Genomic DNA, 22,832 nt, shown 5'->3' on the forward strand with positions numbered 1-22,832 from the left:
GGAGATCGGGATCTTCTGGGAGATCTGGTTGGTGTTCTCACAGGTGATTTGCGCCTGGGAGGACTACGCTTGTCCATCTCCTCTACCAGATTCCGAAGAGGAGACCTGTGTTGTGGGCTGACATATTCTTGAATACGTTTGGCAGCCCAGAATCTTGCCAATGGTCCAAAGGCTTGTACCATCTAGGTGACAGTCTGACTTGCTCAGCCGAAGGATCTGGCCGACGCTCAGGAGATCTGCGCACAGGACTTCTGGACCTTGAAGATGCAGTTGAGGAGCCAGACGACCGTGAAGTGGAATGACGAGAAGCTGACTCCGTTACCATGATCACAGAGTATCTTTCTGAATGTCTAGATGTCGAGCGTTCTTCTCTCGCCGCCGAACGCCTTCGGGGGGGTCGGCGGGTCAAACAATCTCGACTTCGAATGCCTCGACGGCAATCGATGTGAGGATCTATGGTCTCTCGACCTCGAACGGCGATGCCCGGCCGTCAACGGAGCCCTCTCTCTCGACCTCGAACAACGATGTCCAGTCGTCGACGGAGGCTTCTGTCTCGACGTCGAACGGCGATGACCAGCCGTTGACTGAGTCTTCTGCCTAGACGTCGAGTGCCTGTGCGACGACGGTGGAGGGGTATTGGACACCCTTGACGCCGAGCGTCGACGAGACACTGACGGAGACTGCGTCCTCGACGCCGATCGACGAGTTACTGTCTATGACGGAGGGGTCTTGGTCCTCAACGCCGAACGCCGCATCTTGGACTATGGCGGAGGGGTCACACTTCTCGACGCCGGTCGTCGCCTGGATGACGACGGCTGAGGAGTGACCTCCCTCAACGCCGATCGTCGCCTGGTTGACGACGGCGGAGGGGCCTTTGATCTCGACGCCGATCGTCGCCCGGTTGACGACGGCGGAGGGGATCTCGACGACTGAATTGGATCCTTCGACGTCGTCGACGTACCTGTTCTTTTCGACGGCGAGCCCGCCATCGACGGCCTTTTTGAAGCCAAACGATCCACCGGTGGTTCTTTCCTCAGCGCCAAGCCGGACGCTGAGGCTGAAGGGATGTAAGACCTGTGTTTTGAAGATGTTTTAGTCTTCTTGGAACCCTTCTTCCCCGGAGACCTTCCTCTGGATGACCTATGAGCAAGGCCATAGATGTGAATTCTCTCCCTGTCTTTGAGAGTTCTTCCTGACAGGTGCTCGCAGTGAGGACAGGTGCCTGGATCATGTTCTTCAGGCAGACACAGGATACAAAAATCGTGGTTGTCTGATTTTGCTTTCTTGTTACCACAAGAAGGACACTTATCAAAAAGTGAAGGCATTTTCAACTGAAAATGCCCAGTAAAACTGACTTAAAAAGGCAGTTCCTTACTTGACAAGATGAAAAATGTCATAGTAAGTGAAAAAGTTGTTCAAAGTGAAGTCATTTTCTGTTAGAAAACAGAAATTAGTGGAGTGGAACAACTGACCTAACTGTCACCCCTGAGGCATGATGGGATACAGGGGGTCAGGGGTGCCTTAAAGGCACGGTGTCAGTTTATTGCAATGCAGCTACAGGTTAGCTTTTCAGTCTTTTTAGACTGTGTTTGCAATGCAGCCTGGGAGCTTTCTATGCTTCCAGTGAGTTATGAGAATTTCTACTACTTTCTGAGCATTAAAACAGTTTCTAAACAATCTCTGGTGTTGTTTCTCATGTTTCTAATGCTTATTATTCATGCATGGTGAATATTCTTCACAGCATATTTCAGCTCTGATGTTATTTGGCTGCTATTGCATGTTTTTATATATATACACGTATATATATATATATATATATATATATATATATATATATATATATATATATATATATATATGTGTATATATATGTGGGGCACATATGATATAGTGTTTCCGGGGTCCCGCGCATGGGCGGGAATATTCTAATGCTTATGACTATTGATGAGGATCCCCTGGAAGAGAATCATAATGGCTTTGACACTGCTGATAGTCCCCAGCCTGGAGGATGCGACAATATTGATGACTTCAACACAGTGGGTTTCTTTGGAAATATCTTCAAAAATGAAAGCAAAAGGCACACTAGTTGTCAACAAAATGATCAAAATAATCCAGTAAAAACGGAATTAAGGGGAGCTTATCTGGATCCGTGCTGATGGCACGGAAAATAATGAACTAGGGTCAGTGCGCTGGGGTGGCACCTATGCACTAGGCGCACATCACTTCTGACCTGGATGCCTGGAAAATAATTAAAGGAAAGGAATCTGTGGCTAGAAGTCTCTTTCAGATATATTACGTTACTACCCATTTATGTTCAAATTCACTTAAACCATAGGGAAAATATTGCCAAATTGGTCTAAAGTCTATTCGCATATAACACAAACATGAAAAATTATCCACATTGTTGGAAGTAGTAAGGCAGAGTTAGAGTAAAGCCACTATGTGCACAAACACTAAGATGTCATACTCCCCAGACATACCGCTCAGGATTCTGCTGGGCTTATCAAAGCTGGGCAGGACAGCAGGTGCATGGTCACACTGGTAAATAGACTAAGAGATCTGGTGGGTTAGGAGGGACTATACACATTTCACTCAAATGGATTCCAGCTATATCAGTGGAGCAGTTCCTGGCACCCAGGGTGTAGTTGGTGGTATTCAAACACCATGGAACGCTAAGCATGAGCTGCTAAAGCTAAACGCAGTTTAGTCTGCCATGCTTCTGTTGGGAAACCATTAAGTTAGTTAACAATAAACATCTGGTATTCAATGCCTAGATACCCTTTGCGATGTACGTGGGCTTTACTAATACACGTTATGTTATGCATGTTATATAAATAGTAGAGAAGTGGCAACATAATTATATTAGGCACCGCTGGACATGGCCAAGGCAGACTAGATGACCTTATAGATATAGGTGATATGGCCAGAGGAGATTGAAAATTACTTGACAGATGACAGTGGCAAAAAGTACCGGAGTACCGGACAGCGTTTTTCAGGAATTTAAGATTTAAACTCATACAATATATCTTACACCACCTATATGACACTTTGCAGGCTTCATGTAATATTTTCTGCATCATAAGGGGCATGTCTGAAGTTCTCAACTGTAAAGGATGACCACCTACACAAGTTAAAACGATGCCCAACTATAAAAATACCTATAGGGTAGGTTGTACTAACAGAAAATATTGTAGGAGTCAAGGTGGTCTGAAACCCCAAAATGAATATGCTGCATCTATTAGAGAGGTCCAACAGATGCAAGATAGCATGCCGATTTGCTACCTTGGGCCTTCTACCAGCCAAGAGACAGTGGTCAATGTTATCGAAAAATTAAAGCCCACCATTAAAGCAATAAAGTTCAAAATGCAGAGAGCTTTCTAAATTGGCGAGGACCAACAAATCAACTTTCAGAGATAGAGCGAGGCGCTCATTATGAAACCGGAGACAACATGGTTTTCAGGTAGTCGGAGGGTTGAGAGACAAATTATTCAATGGGGAAAGATTCAAGACAAGATTATTTCTGAAATAGGCATTGTATAACATAACTGAGAATTGATCTGCACAACCATATATAATCACAGTCAACTGTGCTAATGTTAAAAATGCAAATAAAAAAATCAGTATATATATATATATACACACATACACACACATACACACACACACACATATATATATATAATTAATCTGGGTAATGCATAATGTCAGCCTGCGTGCCTAGACATAAAATTGGACAGCCTGGTTTGCGCCCAAAATCTTCAAGACAATTGACAAAGGGCAGGCACATCACAACACATCAAATGTGCTAAAGCAAAAAATGTCCTTCTGCCTAAACTATTACGTGCAGCTGGCAGTGAAAGGTGATCCAGACTGAAGAACTGGCTTTAAACAAGGGAGAAATCATCTTACCAAAGACCTAACCAAAGTGGAATTCGAATGCTGTCAATTGGTACATGAGAAAGCATACCCAAAGAAAGGAGGAAGAGGCAGGAATTTAACAGCTGGTGGTTTCATCTGGCCTTTAAAATGCAGCAGGATAACAGGCACGCATTTTTTTCAAGCAGCAGAGGTGAAATCCCTTAAAATACTGGTTGTCTGGTTAACATTCAAGATTTATTTACGTCTAGGACTTTTTCCATAGTGTGTTGCACAATCCGCACACATTTACAAATGGCAGTGGAAAGAGGATACTCTCAGGAAGTGCCTACTTCGGCTCATTAGGTTTATGATTTTGGATATCCCAATCAAGTTATGCAGGAATGAAAGTAACAAAATAATTAAAGGAAGTAAAGGCGACACCATGCTCAACATACACTGCTAGTTAAAATCAGTGACAATATTAAATACAAATAAAAAGGGCCTTGGGGCTGTAGGTGCCACCATGGCCTTTATTAACCTGCCTCGCAGACAGTTAAAGGCGAGTAGAAATGGCAGTGGAGCAACAATCAGCACTTCCACCAGACCTTCCATTCTCTAGCCTTGCCCACAGACGCAACTAGACTGTGGAAGAATACCAGCGTTGGAACAGTAGAAGAGAAGCAAGAAAAGTAAACGGTAACAAAAAAGTTAGTTATCAGAAAGAAAACAAAAAAAAAAACAAATACAAACACTGAACTCTCAGTTCCAGGCTGTATTCAGAGCATCGCAGTAACTTTGATTCCATGCTGTATGCACCATTTTAGTGCCACAGAATGCCTCTTAATGAATAATTCTACAAGTGTGTCTAGTATATCGTTGAAACTGCAAGACAAAGTCCCAATATTTGGAGGTACCTAAAGGCTCCCACTTATGTAAATAAATAGAAATGTAGCTTCTTTTATGAGCTCCATGCAATGTTATGCACTTCTAGTCACTGAAAATAGGTCAACAAAAGCGAAGCAGCTATGCTCAAGTTGATGGCTTCATTAGAATTGTTCAGGTTGAAAAGCAAACAAAATTGTGACTGGACAGAGCACCTTTTGCAACAAGCATTTGCAATGCAAAAGGTCTTGCATTTCAAGAGTTTAAGGTATTGGCATTGTAAATGACAATGCCTTTTATTTTTCTGTTTTGATAATTAACACACAAGTAAAACGCATTGTCGTTTACAATGCAAATAGCTCAAACTCTTGTAAATGCGAGACCTATTTCACTTCAAAGACTAGGCCGCCATTGTCCTGGGCTGCTTGGAAAGTTAACACGCTCATGGCGCACTGAATATTGCAGGAAGGCATGTTGTGCCTTCAGTAGGAGAAACTCATTAAAGAAAATAGTGCTTAGACACTAAAAAAGAAGTACTGTGTTACAACCAAAGTAAATGGGCCAGTCCTCATGGGAGGTTACAAATGAAGACAAGGCAGTAATAAGGAGGGACTAACAAGCCTATTAACTAATCAGAAGCCAGCATTTACAAAGGTCAGTGACACAAGCCAATCAAAAATATGGCGCAGCTTCAAGTCTATAATCTAATACAGCATGCCTCACAGAGCACCGCATGCGCTGCCCATCCTCCACCTGAAAAACGGTTCAGGCATTACTAGTTAAAGTACTGAAGCCCTGGTGTAGGGAGGGAAAAAAAAAACTTCCATTCTCAAGTGTAGACACAAACTGCTATCGCCTGCACTGAACGAGTAAATTATTTCCTGAATTTGGGCACAGTTTATCGGACTGTAAATAGAAACCATAGTTGCTAAAATATAAGAAATAAGGGCAAGATGTACTAAGATGGGAATTCCAAAAAGAGGATGCAATTTTTGCACCAACTTTTTTGTGAATCCAATGTTTTTTTTGCAAACCGACCAAAGTACTAATAGGTCGGTTCACAAAATACCGAACAGCAGTTGGTCACATTTCGACTTACCTCAGAAATATTAATGAGGCAAGTCTCAAATTGTGATTCACTATTATTGGCTGCCATCACAGGGTTGGTGGTCTGCTGAGGTCAGCACACCACCAATGTCGTTGACTGCTTTTAAGTAAAGCAATCTTTTTTTTATATAGAAGCAGCACGTTTTACATGTTAATAGACAAAAAGAAAAGTCTTTAAATCTACTTTTAAAGGAATTGCGTATTCCAAAAATGTCCTTGGGCCATTCAGAAAAGGGAATAACAAATGGGTTACCACTACCTTTCGGTAGTCTATAAAAGATTTATGTTTCGCAACCCGATTTTAGTCGCAACATATTAATACATGTAAGATACTTATAAGGCATCCTCTAAACAGGAAATGTTACTGAACGGCTGCATGGGCTTATTACATACAGGGGCGTGGAAGAGAGTGGACTGGAGTATCTTGTAGTAAAGTGGAGTGGCATAACAAAGTGGAGTAAATTGTTATACAGCGTAGTGGCATGCTGTATAGTACAGCGCTGTGGAGTGCACTAGAGTGGACACGTGCAGTACAGAGTTGAATAAACGGTTATAAATTGGAGTGGAGGTAAATACAGTACAGTAGTGTGTCATAGTGTTGGAAAGCGCCGTAGAGTGTTGTATACTGGACACTGCTGCAGTTGAGTACAGTGTGGTACAGGGGATGGGCGTAGACTATTGTTGAGTGGAGTATGGTGCTGAGCAGAGCATAGTGGTGTGTTGTTGGTTAGAGTAAAGTGGCATAAAATGGAGTAGAGTACAGTGGAGAGGCTAAAAGTGGAGTAGCATACAGTGCAGTAGCGTACAGTGGAGTGTAAAAGAATAGAGTGAAGTGGGGTGGACTGTGGTAGAGGGGGTACCGTGGCGTTACATACAGTGGAATAGCGTAAAGTACAGTGTCATGGAGTAGCATACAGTGGAGTGGTAGTATAAAGTGGAATAGTGGAGTCGGGGTAAAGTGGTATAGCATAAAGTGGAGTGGCAGAGTGGAATATTGGATTGGCACAAATGGAATAGCATTCACTATAGTAGTATAGTCTGAAAAAGAGCAGAGTTCAGTGACGTAGAGTGCAGTGGGTAATAGTCGAGTAGCGTACTGTGGAATAGCATTCAGTGTAGTGGCATACAGTGGAGTGTGGGACAGTATTGTACAGCTGAATAGGGTAGAGTTGAGTGGCATAGAATGTAGTTGCATACAGTTGAACAGCTTATAGTGGAGTGGCGTGGAATGGGGTACAGTGAAGTGACATAGTTGGATAGAGTGGAGTGGCATGGCGTAGAATAAAGTATAGTGTAGTGGAGAAGAGTGTAGTGTGAGTATAATAACAGAGTGGAGTGAGGTGAAGTACAGTGTAGTTGCATACAGTACAATAGCACAGAGTGATGCGGAGTAGAGCGGAGCACGTAGAGTGAAGTGCCATCGACTGGAGTGGCGTAGAGTGGAGTACTGTATGGTGGAATACTGTACAGTGGATTGGCATACAGTACTGTGCCATTGACTGGAGTGGCGTAGAGTTAACCCCTTCTGTGCTGCGCGAATTTTCCCCCGGTGTCGAACGTTCCATTGGGCCTATGGAACCATGACGGAACGGTTCCGTCATAAGCACAGGCCACCTTATGCTCAGGACGGAACCGTTCCGTCATGAGCATGGAAGGGGTTAAGCAGCATACAGTAGAATAGTGTAGGGTGGAGTGGCATACACTGGAGTTGCATACAGTGAAACAATGTACAGTGAAGTGGGGTACAGTAGACTGGCATAGAGTAAAGTGAGTTACATAGAAGTGGTGTAAAGTGGAATAGCTTGGACCACCGTAGAGTGGAGTGGCGTAAAATGGAGTGACTATAGTGTAGTAGCTCTCAGTGGCGTGTTGTAGAGTGGAATACTGTAGAGTGCAGTGCTGAAGAGCGGAGTGTAGTAGAGTGGACTGTAGTGGTGTACAGTGTAATAGCGTACTGTGGAGTGGCATTCATTTGAGTGGCGTTCATTGGAGTGGCATACAGTGGAGTGATGCAGAGTGGTTTAACAGTTTTATTGGCGTACAGTGTAGTGGCGCAGAATTGTAAGTGTTGTACACTGGAATAGCGTAGAGTGTAGTACGGTAGAATGGTGTGATGCACAATATGCACAAGTTACTACTTGTGTAACGATTTATCTGTAAGAGACATTAGTTAGTGATGTGTTCCTTACCTTAGAATATCCCCAGGCGTCAGACTGGATCCGGAAATTTTTGCGTAGCAGTACCCTTACGCGTCGGTAGGCGTTGTCTGCGGCTCCGCGTCCATCGTCGGCGTCATGGGCGCCGTGATGACGTCGGAGTACTTAGACGCCGCCTCCGTGTGCTGACGTCAGTTCTTAGACACAGCTTTTCCGTGCCAGAAACGCAGAGCTATGCTAAAAACTAACACTGGTGCCTTGAAACTAGGGCCCTGAAAGGGGATGACCTTAACCCTAGATATCGGTTCCCAGAACGGGGAGGATGGGTGGGTCGGTAAGGAATTGTTGGACAGGCCTCATGGCATGCCCGACCCCTCCCCGCATGGCGGGTCGCGGACTACTGCTACCCCTGTTCCCCGGACAAGAACCACACCTGCAACCCGCCGGGTCAACCCCCAGCTCTTCCCCGACGGAACCCCGGCTAATAACCATAACATTCTCGGCTGGCCCGGGCCCTTCCCGAACCACCGGCCCCGTCCCAGCCGCCATCTTGAACCCGCCACAACCAGGCCTCGTGGCCGCGGGACGACCTCAGCCTCAGGCCCAGCCAAGCCCCGACATTGAGGCACCACCATCCACCAAGGGGGTAAAGCGACCACTTGGCGAGTCAATGGAAGAAGGAGTGTCGATGGCTCCCCTCCGCCAGGTTTTGATCGCCCCCAGCCTCCCTGGGCGCTGGCTCCACCCCCCTGCTGGGTGTCTGGACTCCCTCATCATGGACCCCCCGACCTCCAAGTGCGAGGGTCCGGACATCAAAGGGCGCCAGACCTATAACTGGGGAAGCTCCAGAGCAGGAAGGCAGTTGTATCCTGGAGTCGAGAGACACCGAGACGAACTCATCCTTGGAGGCCTGCTGGCGCTGCCGCGGCTCCTCTTCGTGAACTATCTTTGAAGGCCTGCTGGCACTGCCGCGGCTCATCCTCTTCGTGAACCATCTTGAAGGCCTGCTGGCGCTGCCACGGCTCATCCTCTTCGTGAACTATCTTTGAAGGCCTGCTGGCGCTGCCGCGGCTCATCCTCTTCGTGAACCATCTTTGGGCCTGCTGGCGCTGCCGCGGCTCATCCTCTTCGTGAACCATCTTGAAGGCCTGCTGGCGCTGCCGCGGCCCCCACTTGCGAACCCTCCAGGTCGAGGATTGAGAGCTACACACCTGCTACCCCTGTACCGGACCGGTACAGACACTGTCCCGCTACCCCCTTTCCCAAGAGACTAGAATTGACGGGATCATCGTATCCTGGTCCTGCTGTATCGTCAAGTTAACCTGCCTAAGAATACCGATAAAAGTGTACAGAACCTATCTTTGTGTGGCGTCCATCTGTGGGGGGCTAGTTGCCCGTCCGTACGATTGAAGGAGAGGGCCCTCGCCAGGAGGTCTCTCCCCCTTTGCTCGGCCGACCCTCCGGGTCCCCGTCTAACATTGGTGGCCAGCGGCGCGATCCGAGCCGACGCATAATCGTACGGAGAGTAACTCGCCCCACGACGCACAGCAACAATGACGACGAAAGAGATTGGAACAACCGCAAAATTCCAGATGGAACAGCTGGAAGAATACAGCCACAAGGAATTGAAACAATTCTGCATAGACTTGGGCATCGCTACCACGGGACTGAGCACCAAAGATGACCTCAAGCACGCCTTGGAGTCGTGGGTGGAGACGGGAGCGCCCCACCCCAAAACGAAAGCATTGAGACCACAGAAACAATTACCACCCCCGTAGAAGAAAGAAGAGCGGGCCTCTCGTCCGAGGAGGCCCGAGAACGGGAGAGGAGCCAGCTCCACGAGTTGGAACTGGCTCGACTCCGCTTAGATGGAGAACTAAAACTGGCAAAACAAAAGATAACCCTCGAACACTTACGGCTCCGGGAAGAACGAGAAGAGAAAAAGAGCCAGAGGGAGCTGGAAGAGAAGAAACTAGCGTACGAGCACGAGCGCAGTTTAAAAGAGCTAGAAATTCGACGACAAAACAAGGTGCTCGTCATCCCCGAGAACCAGAGCTCCGCTCCCCCTACGGACAACAAGGTCCACATTCCCAAAGACGTCGTCCAAGAATACTACCGGAACGACGATATCCAGCAATGGTTCAAGGCCAACGAGATAGCCATGATCTCCCACCGAATTCCGCAAAAAGACTGGGGAGCCGGGTTGTGGGGGAGATTCGTCAACGAAGGAAGAGATGCCCTGCTACAACTCCCCGACGCAGAGATGACCTCCTACGAACACATGGGGGGGGGGGGGGGGGGCGGGAGTGTCGGGCATGCTGAAAGTGACCGTCCGAGACGATGCCCCCGTGGACTGCCTCCTGGGGAACGATCTCGAGAGCTCCCCCTGGGCAGCCGTTGAGCGAAGAGAGCACCTGGGGATGCTTGGCCTCCCTGAATGCGTCTGCGCCACGACCCGATCCATGGCCGCCCGCGCCATCCCCACCACGAAAGAACCTGAGTGGCCCGAACCTCCACCGCCGGTCGTCACAGAAGAGACCACCCCTGAGCCTGGTCCACCGGGGCTAAACAACGAAGACCCTGACCCACTCCAAGACCTCCCGGAGCTGGCCCAGTGGCGCCAAGAAGCTGGCCCCACCAAGGAACAGTTCCGCCAGGAACAAAGAGCGGGCCCTCCCTCGAGGGGCTCCAACAGCAAGCCATAGCCTAGAGCGCAGGGGATGCCTCGGGGGCCCACTGGATCTATTGGGACAACTGGCTCCTCTACAGTGAGCAAAAGATTGCCGAACTGGGAGCCAGCCGGGTGCTGGTGGTCCCCCTCCGATTCAGAGACTTCCTCTTGAACCTGGCACACGATGTGCCTCTTGCCGGGCACCTGGGGCAGGACAAGACTTACAGCCGCCTGGTGACCCATTTATACTGGCCGAAAATGCGGAACGATGTAATGAACCACTGCCGGGCCTGCCCCACCCGCCAGGCCAGCGGGAAGAGCGGCCGAAAACTAAAAGTCCCCCTGCAACCCTTTCCCATCGTCACCACTCCCTTTGAGCGGGTGGAGATCGACATTGTGGGGCCCCTGGAGCCCCGGACAGCACAAGGTCACCGGTTCATACTCGTCCTGGTGGACCATGCCACCCGCTATCCCGAGGCCATCCCTCTCCGGACCGTGACAGCGCCCGTGGTGGGCCGAGCCCTGATGGGTATATTCTCGCGGGTGGGCTTCCCCCGAGAGGTCGTCAGTGATCAGGGCACAAACTTTATCTCCAGATACATGAAGTCCCTATGGCAACAGTGTGGGGTCACCTACAAATTTACGACCCCCTATCACCCGCAAGGAAACGGACTAGTGGAACGATTCAATCGCACCCTCAAGGGTATGATCACGGGCCTGGAGGAGCCCCTACGCCGCCAATGGGACGTGCTGCTACCATGCCTCCTGTTTGCCTACCGGGAGGTCCCCCAGAAGTCCCTGGGGTTCAGCCCCTTCGAGCTCCTGTGTGGGCACCCCGTCCGGGGCCCCCTCAGCCTGGTCAAGGAAGGGTGGGAGGTGACCCCCCAGAAAACTCCTCCTGATGTGTACAAGTACCTCTTGACCCTCCGGAACCAGACTCGGCGGTTCAGGGAACTCGCCAAGGCCAACCTCGAAGCCAGCCAAGAAGACATGAAACGTTGGTACGATCAAAATGCCTCATCCATTGAGTTCGAGCCGGGACAACAGGTCTGGGTCAAGTCCCCGGTCGAATCCTGCGCCCTCCAGGACAAATGGACAGGACCCTTCAAGGTGGTGGAGCGCAAGGGCCCCGTCACCTACCTGGTGGACCTGGAGTCCCCCCGGAACCCTCTCCGGGTCCTCCATGCCAACAGACTTAAGCCTCACTTTGTACGCTCTGAACTTAGCCTCCTGATGGCTACCGACAGTGGGGCTGAAGAGGACTCAGAGCCCCTCCCCGACCTCCTGAGGACCCTCGAAAAAGACGGCTCCGTGGAAGGAGTCCACCTCTCCGATGCCCTGTCCCCAGCACAACGCAAAGACTGCCAAGCATTGCTACAGCAATTTGCCGACCTATTCTCCCTCATCCCTGGGGTCACCCCCTGGTGCCTCCACGATGTCGACACCAGGGATAGCCCCCCTATCCGGCACAGGGTCTAAAGAGTACCTGATCGAGTATGCGCCTGCATCCAGTCAGAAGTATCCAAGATGCTGGCCCTAGGAGTAATCGAGCCCTCCGACAGTCCCTGGGCCAGCCCAGTCGTGCTGGTCCCCAAGGCCGCCGCCCCTGGAGTCGCCCCAGAGCTCAGATTTTGTGTGGACTACCGGGGCTTGAACGCCGTCACCCGGACAGACGCTCACCCCATCCCCCGAGCGGATGAACTGATCGACCGCATGGGGGCCACCCGCTACCTGAGCATCTTTGACTTGACCGCGTGCTATTGGCAGATCGGCCTCATCCCCGGTGCCCAGGAGTGATCCGCCTTCTCCACCCCGGATGGCCACTACCACTTCAAAGTAATGCCCTTCGGAATGAAAAACGCCCCCGCCACCTTCCAGAGGCTCGTAAACAAAGTATTGGCGGGACTGGAGGAGTTCAGCGCCGCCTATCTGGACGATATTGCCGTATACCGCCGCAAATGGGCAGAACACCTCCAACACCTCCGGGAGGTCCTGACCGCCCTCTGACGGGCAGGACTAACAATCAAGGTCAGCAAGTGCCAAATCGGCCAAGGGTCCGTGACCTACCTGAGGCACCAGGTGGGAAGTGGCCAGGTGGCCCCTCTCCAGCTCAAGATCGCTGCCATTCAGGCTTGGGAGCCCCCGGTAACCCAAACAGAGGTCCGCGCCTGCCTGGGGCTCACCGGATACTACCGGCGCTTCGTAAAAGACCATGGCAGCATTGTGGGGCCCCTCACAGAACTCACGCCCAAAAAGAACCCCCCGAAAGTACACTGGACTCCTGAGTGTCAGGCTGCCTTTGAGAAACTCAAATCCGCCATGTGCACCGCCCCCGTGCTCCAAGCCCCCGACTACAGCCGGGAATTTATAGTACAAACAGATGCCTCCGATCATGGCGTTGGGGCCGTCCTCTCCCAAATCAACACCGAGGGAGTTGACCAGCCAGTGGCCTTCATCAGCCGCCGCCTGCTGGCCCGAGAACAGCGCTGGAGCACCATAGAGCGAGAGGCCTTCGCCGTGGTGTGGGCCCTCAAGAAGCTCCGGCCTTATCTCTTCGGCACCCACTTCCGGGTACAAACAGACCACCGTCCTCTGCAATGGCTGATGCAGATGCGGGGAGAGAACCCCAAGCTGTTGCGTTGGTCCATCTCCCTGCAAGGGATGGACTTCACTGTGGAGCATCGCCCCGGCAAAGATCACGCCAACGCAGACGGCCTGTCCCGCTTCTTCCGCCTCGGCGAGGAGATTACCCAAGAGGATGGGTGACTCTCCCTGCCTTCAGCTGGGGGGGACGCATGTTGGACAGGCCTCATGGCAGGCCCGACCCCTCCCCGCATGGCGGGTCGCGGACTACTGCTACCCCTGTTCCCTGGACAAGAACCACACCTGCAACCCGCCGGGTCAACCCCCAGCTCTTCCCCGACGGAACCCCGGCTAATAACCATAACATTCTCGGCTGGCCCGGGCCCTTCCCGTACCACCGGCCCCGTCCCAGCTGCCATCTTGAACCCGCCACAACCAGGCCTCGTGGCCGCGGGTCGACCTCAGCCTCAGGCCCAGCCAAGCCCCGACATCGAGGCACCACCATCCACCCAGGGGGTAAAGAGACCACTTGGCGAGTCAATGGAAGAAGGAGTGTCGATGGCTCCCCTCCGCCAGGTTGCGATCGCCCCCAGCCTCCCTGGGCGCTGACTCCACCCCCCTGATGGGTGTCTGGACTCCCTCATCCCGGACCCCCGACCTCCAAGTGCGAGGGTCCGGACATCAAAGGGCGCCAGACCTATAACTGGGGAAGCTCCAGAGCAGGAAGGCAGTTGTATCCTGGAGTCGAGAGACACCGAGACGAACTCATCCTTGGAGGCCTGCTGGCGCTGCCGCGGCTCCTCTTCGTGAACTATCTTTGAAGGCCTGCTGGCGCTGCCGCGGCTCATCCTCTTCGTGAACCATCGTGAAGGCCTGCTGGCGCTGCCGCGGCTCATCCTCTTCGTGAACCATCGTGAAGGCCTGCTGGCGCTGCCGCGGCTCATCCTCTTCGTGAACCATCGTGAAGGCCTGCTGGCGCTGCCGCGGCTCATCCTCTTCGTGAACCATTGTGAAGGCCTGCTGGCGCTGCCGCGGCTCATCCTCCTAGTGAACCTTCTTGAAGGCCTGCTGGCGCTGCCGCGGCCCCCACTTGCGAACCCTCCAGCTCGAGGATTGAGAGCTACACACCCGCTACGCCTGCACCGGACAGGTACTGAGACTGTCCCGCTACCCCCTTTCCCAAGAGACTAGAATTGACGGGATCATCGTATCCTGGTCCTGCTGTATCGTCAAGTTAACCTGCCTAAGAATACAGATAAAAGTGTACAGAACCTATCTTTGTGTGGCGTCCATCTGTGGGGGGGGTAGTTGCCCATCCGTACGATTGAAGGAGAGGGCCCTCGCCAGGAGGCCTCTCCCCCTTTGCTCGGCCGACCCTCCGGGTCCCCGTCTAACAGGAATCTATCATTAACTAATGTCTCTTACAGATATATAGTCTGTAGTAACTTGTGCATCTGAAAGAGACACGTTAGTGATAGATTCCTTACCTTAGAATAGATACCCCAGCAATCCCATCCCCGGTGGTGGGTCTGCGAACCAATAATCACACCAGAAAGTCCTGGAGGACGGAACGGCCAAAGAAGCCATCCCTCCGGACTTGGCTGTCCAGGCAATAGTGTCTTGCAAACGTGTGCAGCGAGGCCCACGTAGCTGCCTGGCAAATGTCCTGCAAGGGCACTCCTCGGCCCAAGGCAGTTGTAGTCGCTGTGCCCCTAGTGGAATGAGCCCTCAGCCCAACAGGGGGTTCCTTCTTAGCCAAGGAGTAACACGCCTGAATACACAAGATGATCCACCGAGAGATGGTCCGCTTGTGCACTGCTTTCCCCTTCTTAGTGCCCACGTAACCAACAAAGAGTTGGTCATCCACCCGGAACTGGCGTGTGCGATCCAGATAAAACGAGAGCGCACGCTTTGGGTCCAGACGGTGGAGCCTCTCTTCCTCTCTCGAGGGATGCGGAGGCGGAAAGAAGGTGGGCAAGGTGATGGACTGCCCAACGTGGAAGGCTGTGACTACCTTGGGCAGCAAAGAGGGCCTTGTCCGCAACACAACCATGTCCGGATGGACCGAAAGGAAAGGAGGTTTACAGGATAGAGCCTGGAGCTCACTCACTCTCCTGGCAGAGGTGATGGCTACCAGGAAGGTAGTCTTCAAAGTAAGAAGGCGAAGAGGACAGTTGTGAAGTGGCTCAAAGGGAGCGCACATCAGAAAAGTTAGAACCAAGTTCAAGTCCCACTGAGGCATCACAAAGGGCACAGGAGGGAACGTATGTGTGATGCCTTTCAAGATTCGGTTAACAATAGGGGACTTGAACAAAGAAGGTTGATCAGGCAGCCTCAAAAAGGCTGAAAGAGCAGAAATGTAGCCCTTGATAGTGCCCAGAGCAGAGCCCCGCTGGGCAAGAGAAAGAAGAAAGAAGTCCCTAAGAAAGAGGGGCAGAGAGAGAATCCACAGCCTTTGCTGTGCACCATGCCACAAATCTGTTCCACCTGAAGGCGTATACCGACTTTGTGGAGGGACGCCTGGCTGCCAGAATGATGTTACAGACTTCAGGAGGCCATAAAATGGCCTCAACTGTCGCCGCTCAATCTCCAAGAATGGAGGTGGAGACTGGACAGGTTCGGGTGGAGGACCGTACCCTGCTGCTGCGACAGAAGGTCCTCCTGAAGAGGCAGACGAACCGGGGGATCGACTGACATACTGAGTAGCTCGGGATACCAGTACCTTCGAGCCCAGTCCGGAGCCACAAGGATGACATGTGCCCGGTCGCGCCTGATCTTCTTCAGCACTCTGGGCAGAAGTGGTATAGGCGGAAAGGCGTACAACAGACCGCTCGCGACGAAAAGCGTCTCCGAGCGAGTGCCGCCTTGGAAATTCCAAAACGCAGAACTGATGACATTGAGCATTCTCTTCGGTGGCGAATAGATCTAACCAAGGCTCTCCTCACTGCAGAAAGAGACTTTGCGCCACGTCAGAGTTCCGACGCCATTCGTGATCCATCATGCAACGGCGGCTGAGTTCGTCCGCCCTGGCGTTCAGAGAACCTGCCAGGTGTTGAACCACCAGGGTCACGCCCTGATGATCTAGCCATTACCAGAGGCGCAGAGCCTCGTGGCATAGGGTCCACGACCCCACCCCGCCCTGTTTGTTGCAGTACCACATGTCGGTGGTGTCGTCCGTGAACACCTGCACTACACTCCCTCGGACAGAGGGGAGGAATGCCTTCAGTGCTAGACGAATCGCCCGCAGCTCCAAAAGGTTGATATGGAGCCGGGACTCCGCCGGAGACCAGAGGCCTCTGATCTCCGCCTCTCCCATGTGGCCTCCCCAGCCCTGGAGGGACGCGTCCGTCACAACTACGTGCTCCGGTTGGGGGAAGGGAGAGGGATCTGCCGCTGACCTAATCGCGGTCCGTGAGCCACCACTGCAGCTGTCTTGCAGTGCCCTCCGAGATCAGGACATGGTCGGACAGGTTGCCCTGATGCTGGGTCCACTGAAACTTCAGGTCCCACTGCAGAGCCCGCATCCGCCAACGGGCGTGATGCACCAGAAGGATGCAGGAAGCCATCAGCCCCAGAAGCCGTAGCGTCAACCTGACCGAGACTCGGGATAAAGGCTGAAAGATTGGAATGAGAGCCTGTATATCCCGAAGCCTCTGTTCGGGTGGATAAACCCGAAACCGCGCCGAGTCGAGAACCGCTCCAATGAAAAGGAGCTTCTGAGAGGGACACAGGTGTGACTTCGGCACATTGATGGAGAACCCCAGCTGGTGCAAGAGGTCTGCCGTCGTCTGGAGGTGGCTGACTACTATCTGGGGGGAGCCCGCCTTTAACAACCAGTCGTCGATGTAGGGGAAGACTGAAACCCCTAACCTGCGCAGATGAGCTGCGACCACCGCCATCACTTTCGTGAACACCCGTGGGGCGCTGGTAAGGCCGAAGGGGAGAACGGTAAACTGAAAGTGCTCGTGGCCTACCGTGAACCGCCGGTGGGCCGGCAGGACGGGGATGGGGAAATAAGCGCCCTGCAAGTCCAACGCTACCATCCAGTCTCCTTGGTCCAGGGTAGCGAAGACCTGAGCCAGAGTCAGCATCGTGAATTTCTCCTTCCGGAGGAAGCCGTTGACGTTCCGTAGGTCCAAGATAGGGCGTAGGCCCCCTTAGCCCTTCTTGGGTACCAGAAAGTAGTGGGAGTAGCAACCACGTCCTACTTCTGGCCCAGGAACGCGCTCGATGGCCCCCTTGGCCAAGAGGGACGAAACTTCCTCCTGCAGAAGCCGCAAATGATCCCCAGGTGGTGTTGCAGTGGCATGGCTTGAGGGGTCGTCTCGAAGGGGAGGGAGTAGCCCCTCCGGACAATCTGCAGCACCCACCTGTCCGAAGTGACAGTGCGCCAGTGAGAGTGGTGATGGTGAATCCTGCCCCCCACTGGCGTCACATGGGCCGAGAATCACGGACAAGGAGGGTTTAGAGGCGGATGCTGTGGGGGAGGGTGTGGACTGGCCTCGCCGTTGTCCCCGACCGCCTCCACGGCGATTTCCACAGCCGCCACCGCGCTGGATGGTAGTCTGCGGCGTGTGGCTGGCAGCAAGTGTGGGGGCGCCCCTTCCTTGGCTACGAAAGGAGCGAAAGGCACCAGTTTGCTGGCGCGGGCCGAGAGGCCCAAGGACTTGGCCGTAGCCCTGGTGTCCTTAAAGCGCTGAAGCGCATGGTCTGCCTTGTCGTCAAAAAGGCGACGGCCATCAAACGGCATGTCCAACAATGTGTTTTGGACATCAGCCGAAAAGTTGGTGGACCTCAACCAGGCGTGGCGTCTAATCGCCACCGTCGTTGCCATCGCTCTACCTAGTGAGTCGGTGGTATACAGCCCACACCGGATAGAATATTTGGCTGCATCCCGGCCCTCCACAAGTGCTTGGCCGAGTTCGGCCCGTACCTCCAACGGACACTCTGGCAGCACTTCCGCAACCGTATCCCACAGAGGGTGGGTGTAGCGGCCCAAGAGGCAAGCGGTGTTGGACGACCGCAGTCCCAGACTAAGGGAGGAGAAGACCTTTTTACCGTACATCTCGTACCTCTTGGATTCCCTGTCCGGCGGAGCCGATGGGAATGCGGTCTGGGTAGTGGATGCCTGGATGACCAGGCTCTCTGGGGTGGGGTGGGTGGACAGGAAAGCTGGGTCGCCCGGGGCCGGGCGGTGGCATCTGGCCACGTTCCTATCTACGGGCGAACCCGTAGCGGGCCTGGACCAAGTGCCCAAAAGAACGTCTGTCAAGGCCTCATTCAACGGCAGCAGAGGCTCCGAGGGGTATGACTGCGGTTTAAGGATCACAGTGAGGAGGGTAGTCCTCACGGCCGCGACGGGGAGCTCAAAGCTCAAGGCCTTGGCAGCCCTCATCAACACCACACCGTATGTTGCCCCCTCATCCGAAGCCACGGTAGGAGGCGAGAAAAAACCAGTGTCTGGAGAGGTGTCCAGACCACTGGCATCCCCAAGGTCACCTGTCCAGTCCTCTAGAGGCTGACACTCTCGGGTCAGAGGGTCCTCAGACCCCTCATCACCCATCTCCTGAACTTCAGGGTTGTCAATCAATTGGGCCGGTTCATTGAAGTAAAACTCCCCAAGTGCCGTCGAAAGCAGCACCCAGCGGCGCCGTTCCGACGTCGGAACCGGCCGCCCGAGGACGGCGCCGGAGGTGACACCTGACGGACCGTCGCCAGGGGGGGTCGTAAGGTCCACCGGCGACGACCCAGATCCCGAAGCGGTTCCAGTGGGGTCCCGCGGCACCGGGCCCGAAGGCGCCGGCGGAGTCTGGACCGCTGGGCCCTGCGGCGCCGGGCCTGAAGGCGCCGGCGCCGTCGGGGCCGAAGCCCCCGACCCGCTAGGGGCCCCAGACAGGCCCACTGGGCCCGAATGTCCCGCGGAACCCGTCGGAGGAGAGAGGGACCTCATGGCAATGAGGAAGCGCTCGATCTCCTCCGGCGTCGCGTCTCGCCCAGGGACCGGAGGGTGTGGGGCTGGACGCGACGCCCGCGACTCCGACGGAGCCGCGTGGGTAGTGCCACCCAAACCCTAGGCCGCGTCGCGCGAGCGTCGGGGGGGAATCAGAAGAGCGATGACGTGTCTTCAACTTCTTGTGTTTCTTACCTGACGACGACTTCGACCCGGTGGAGTGGTGCCGACTCTCGGAGCTGTGGTGGCTCCGACCCCGCGACCTGTCTCTCGACCTCCCGTGAGACCGGGGCCTCTCGCGGCGCGGGGCTGACTGCTGGAGTTAGAGTCGCCTGCGGGACCGCTCCCGCCTGGATTTCGAAGAGAGGGCCCGGCAGTTGGAGCAGGCCTTGTCGTCGTGGTCGACGCCTAGACAAGTTAGACACAAGTGGTGAGGATCCGTGACCGACCTCGTGCGGTGGCAATCCTTGCAGTGCTTGAATCCAGGCATCCCTATGGCACCGATCGGAGTCGTAAGACTTCGAGCAATGATCAAAAATGATCCAAAAAGTTAGTCAAAAATTGACTACGGGTTACTGCTTTTTCCAGATCTGCGCTTGCTGGCGCGGAAAAAAGAAGAACTGCTGACATCAGCACGCGGAGGCGGCGTCTAAGTACTCAGACGATGTCATCACGGCGCACACGACGGACACGGAGCCGCAGACGACGCCTACCGACGCGCAAGGGTACTGCTACGAAAAAATTTCCAGATACAGTCTAACGCCTGGGGATATTTGAAGGTAAGGAATCTATCACTAACGTGTCTCTTTCAGATAATAGCGTACAGTGGATTGTTGTAGAGTGGAGTAGCATATAGTGGAGTGGTGTATAGTAGAGCGATGTATAGTCCAGTGGCATACAGAGTGTAGTTGCACAGATTGGAGTTGCATAGAATTGAGGGGCATAAAATGGAGCAACAAAGAGTTTAATCACGTACATCGTAGTGGTGTAGAGCGGAGCAGAGAATAGTGGAAAGACGTTGAGATGTATAGAGTGTAGTGGTGTTCAGCAGAGTGGCAATTGCCACAGATGTAGCTTGAAAGTGTGCTAACAGATGTAGATGTAACGTGGCGAAAAAAAGATTTGGTGTAAATGGTAATTTTTGGTATTGTCTGAATAGTGTGATTAGTGTTAAGGTAATACGTTTTAAAATACTTATTACTAGTTATAGACTGTACTGCTGTATACTGTAGTAAATGCACAAGATAAGGCAGAATGTGATTTGCTAATGGTTGTGTTTACCAAAAAGTCATCCATGTCACTCTCAGCATATTAAAGCTGTGTTTCACTTTGTTAGGGTGTTAGATCTAGGTAAGAAGTATGTTTTATTGTTGTTCCCTAGTTATTACCACTTTATTAAAGTATTAACAGGTAGAGAAATGTATTAATGATAGTCCATACTTTTTACAGCAAGTTAGGAAGAACTGAGTTTTTTTTGGATAAAGTAGCACAGTAATCTGTAGGTATTACAGCGGTACTTCGCTGACTTTTTTTTTGAAGATTAAAAAAAAATAGAAAATACACTGTAGTACACTAAATTTGTAAAAGGGAATGCTACAGTGTATTTTTAATTATTTAATATATTTAAAAATATATATATATTTACTTATAATGATTTCTCGTTACCTATTACCATTTTATTAAAGTGGTTATAGGTAGGGGAAAAATATGAGACCTAATGCTTAACCAGATCTAAAGACAAAACATAGACCACAGGCAAAGTGAATCTAAAAAAAACATGGTTGCCTTTAACTTTTTTAAAAGTAGGGCCCGATTCACAGAACTAACTTAAAACAAAGTCCTAAACTTACTACCATTTTGGTATTCACAGAAGGCACTTACACATTTCGGTATTCACAGAAGTTAAGAGTCCTAACTTTAGGACTCCTAAATGCCTTCTGAGAATACCGAAAGTCTTACATTTAGGATTCTTCTTAGTTTAGTAGTGGCAAAGTTAGGACTCCTAACTTTAGGACTCCTAAATGCCTTCTGTGAAAGTCTTTAAATTAGGATTTTTCTAACTTTACTACTACTAAACTGAGAAAAATCCTAATTTTAAGACTTTCGGTATTCACAGAAGGCATTTAAGAGTCCTAAAGTTAGGACTACTAACTTCTGTGAATACCGAAATGAGTAAGTGCCTTCTGTGAATACCAAAAAAAGTAAGTGACTTCTGTGAATACCAAAATGGTGGTAAGTTTAGGATTTTGTCTTAAGTTAGTTCTGTGAATCGAGCCCCATGTCATTAGCTAATGACCATGATTTGCATTCACTATGTACCGCAGTACTTGTGCAAAATACCAGAAAATACTGTGACATTTCACAAAAACACTGTGAAATACAATAAGATATCACCAAGTTAAAATGCCTTATAACTTACCCAATACTTACCCTACTTACCTGTAGTACCGAAAAGGATCATTTACCCACCAGGTCTAATCCTGCCAAATGTCATGTAAATTCGTTCAACCGGTTTCACACTACGCAAGATACAAAAGTCTAAAGAAAATTAATCTGTGGAAAAATGTGTTTTGGGATCCCTTTTACTTTTGCACCCCTTTGACCAATCACCAAGAAACTTTGCATCATCTGCATCATCTGCGTGTGTGTGTGTGTGTGCGTGTGTGTGTGTGTGTGTGTGTGTGTGTGTATATATATACATATATATATATACATACATACACACACGCACACACACACAAATATCTTTATAAAAGCTTATTTATAAAAACAAAGAAAGATCTTGGTAACCAATCTATAGGCCTATTGGGCAGATTTTCTAGCAATAACTATTTCACTAAGTCCTTGTGTCTAGGTTGTGTCTTTATGACCACAGTGTTCTTCTGGAAAGCTGTATATGGCTCATACAAGGATAAAGCTATGTGCTAAGGTGATCATCAGAAAGATGCTTCCTTCCATGTTAAATGCAGATCTGGCCTGTAAACCTGAACAGAAGATCCGGTCTATATGGCAATCTCTTTTGTGGATGCATCAACAGGTGTTACATGTTGCTGAACATCCACTGGCAGGGTCACTTTGGTGCTATGTGGCTCAAAATGGCTTTCGATTAGGTCATGAGCACAAATACAACAATACATACTTGCTCCCATACACAGCCACACCTAGAGACAAACCGCTCATGCGCTAACACACAAAACTCACACAAAGGCATCAGCAGGAACCACTAAGCAGGTTTCCTGCAGGAGAACAACATAGGTGGTTGTTGCACATTCATCTCACAGGAAGCAATATACAATATATGTCCCAGCAGGCGCTGGCCATGAGTGAAAATGGTTGGGGGGCAGAGGGGGGTGGGGGGAGAGGAAGCCCAGCTTGTCTAACGAAAACAGTTGCAACGAGGATATCTGCCCATCCCATTGACCAGTAGTATCAATATAGCTATTTCCACATGTTGTAGACCTTGCCATTTGCCATCTGCCATCTTGGGTAGATGGATCAGCCGTGTAGGGTCTGATGGAAGAGAGCAATGCATATTACAATCCCATCCAGAGATAAAGAGTTTCACTCACCTTTCTCTGGCACTACCAGTGTCACATTCACTCTGGAGTTACCAGCTGCTAGTAAC

General features: G+C 51.3%; 1 protein-coding gene across 1 annotated transcript in view; it reads right to left on the minus strand.

The window, feature by feature from the left end:
- The window catches only part of LOC147706789 (exportin-5-like), a 1,247,062-nt gene that overhangs the window by 391,624 nt on the left and 832,606 nt on the right, over positions 1–22,832 (minus strand). The gene's annotated exons all lie outside the window — the stretch shown is intronic.

This window comes from Lissotriton vulgaris, chromosome 6 (assembly GCF_964263255.1).
Source record: "Lissotriton vulgaris chromosome 6, aLisVul1.2, whole genome shotgun sequence".
In the NCBI taxonomy this organism is placed as follows: Eukaryota; Metazoa; Chordata; class Amphibia; order Caudata; family Salamandridae; genus Lissotriton; species Lissotriton vulgaris.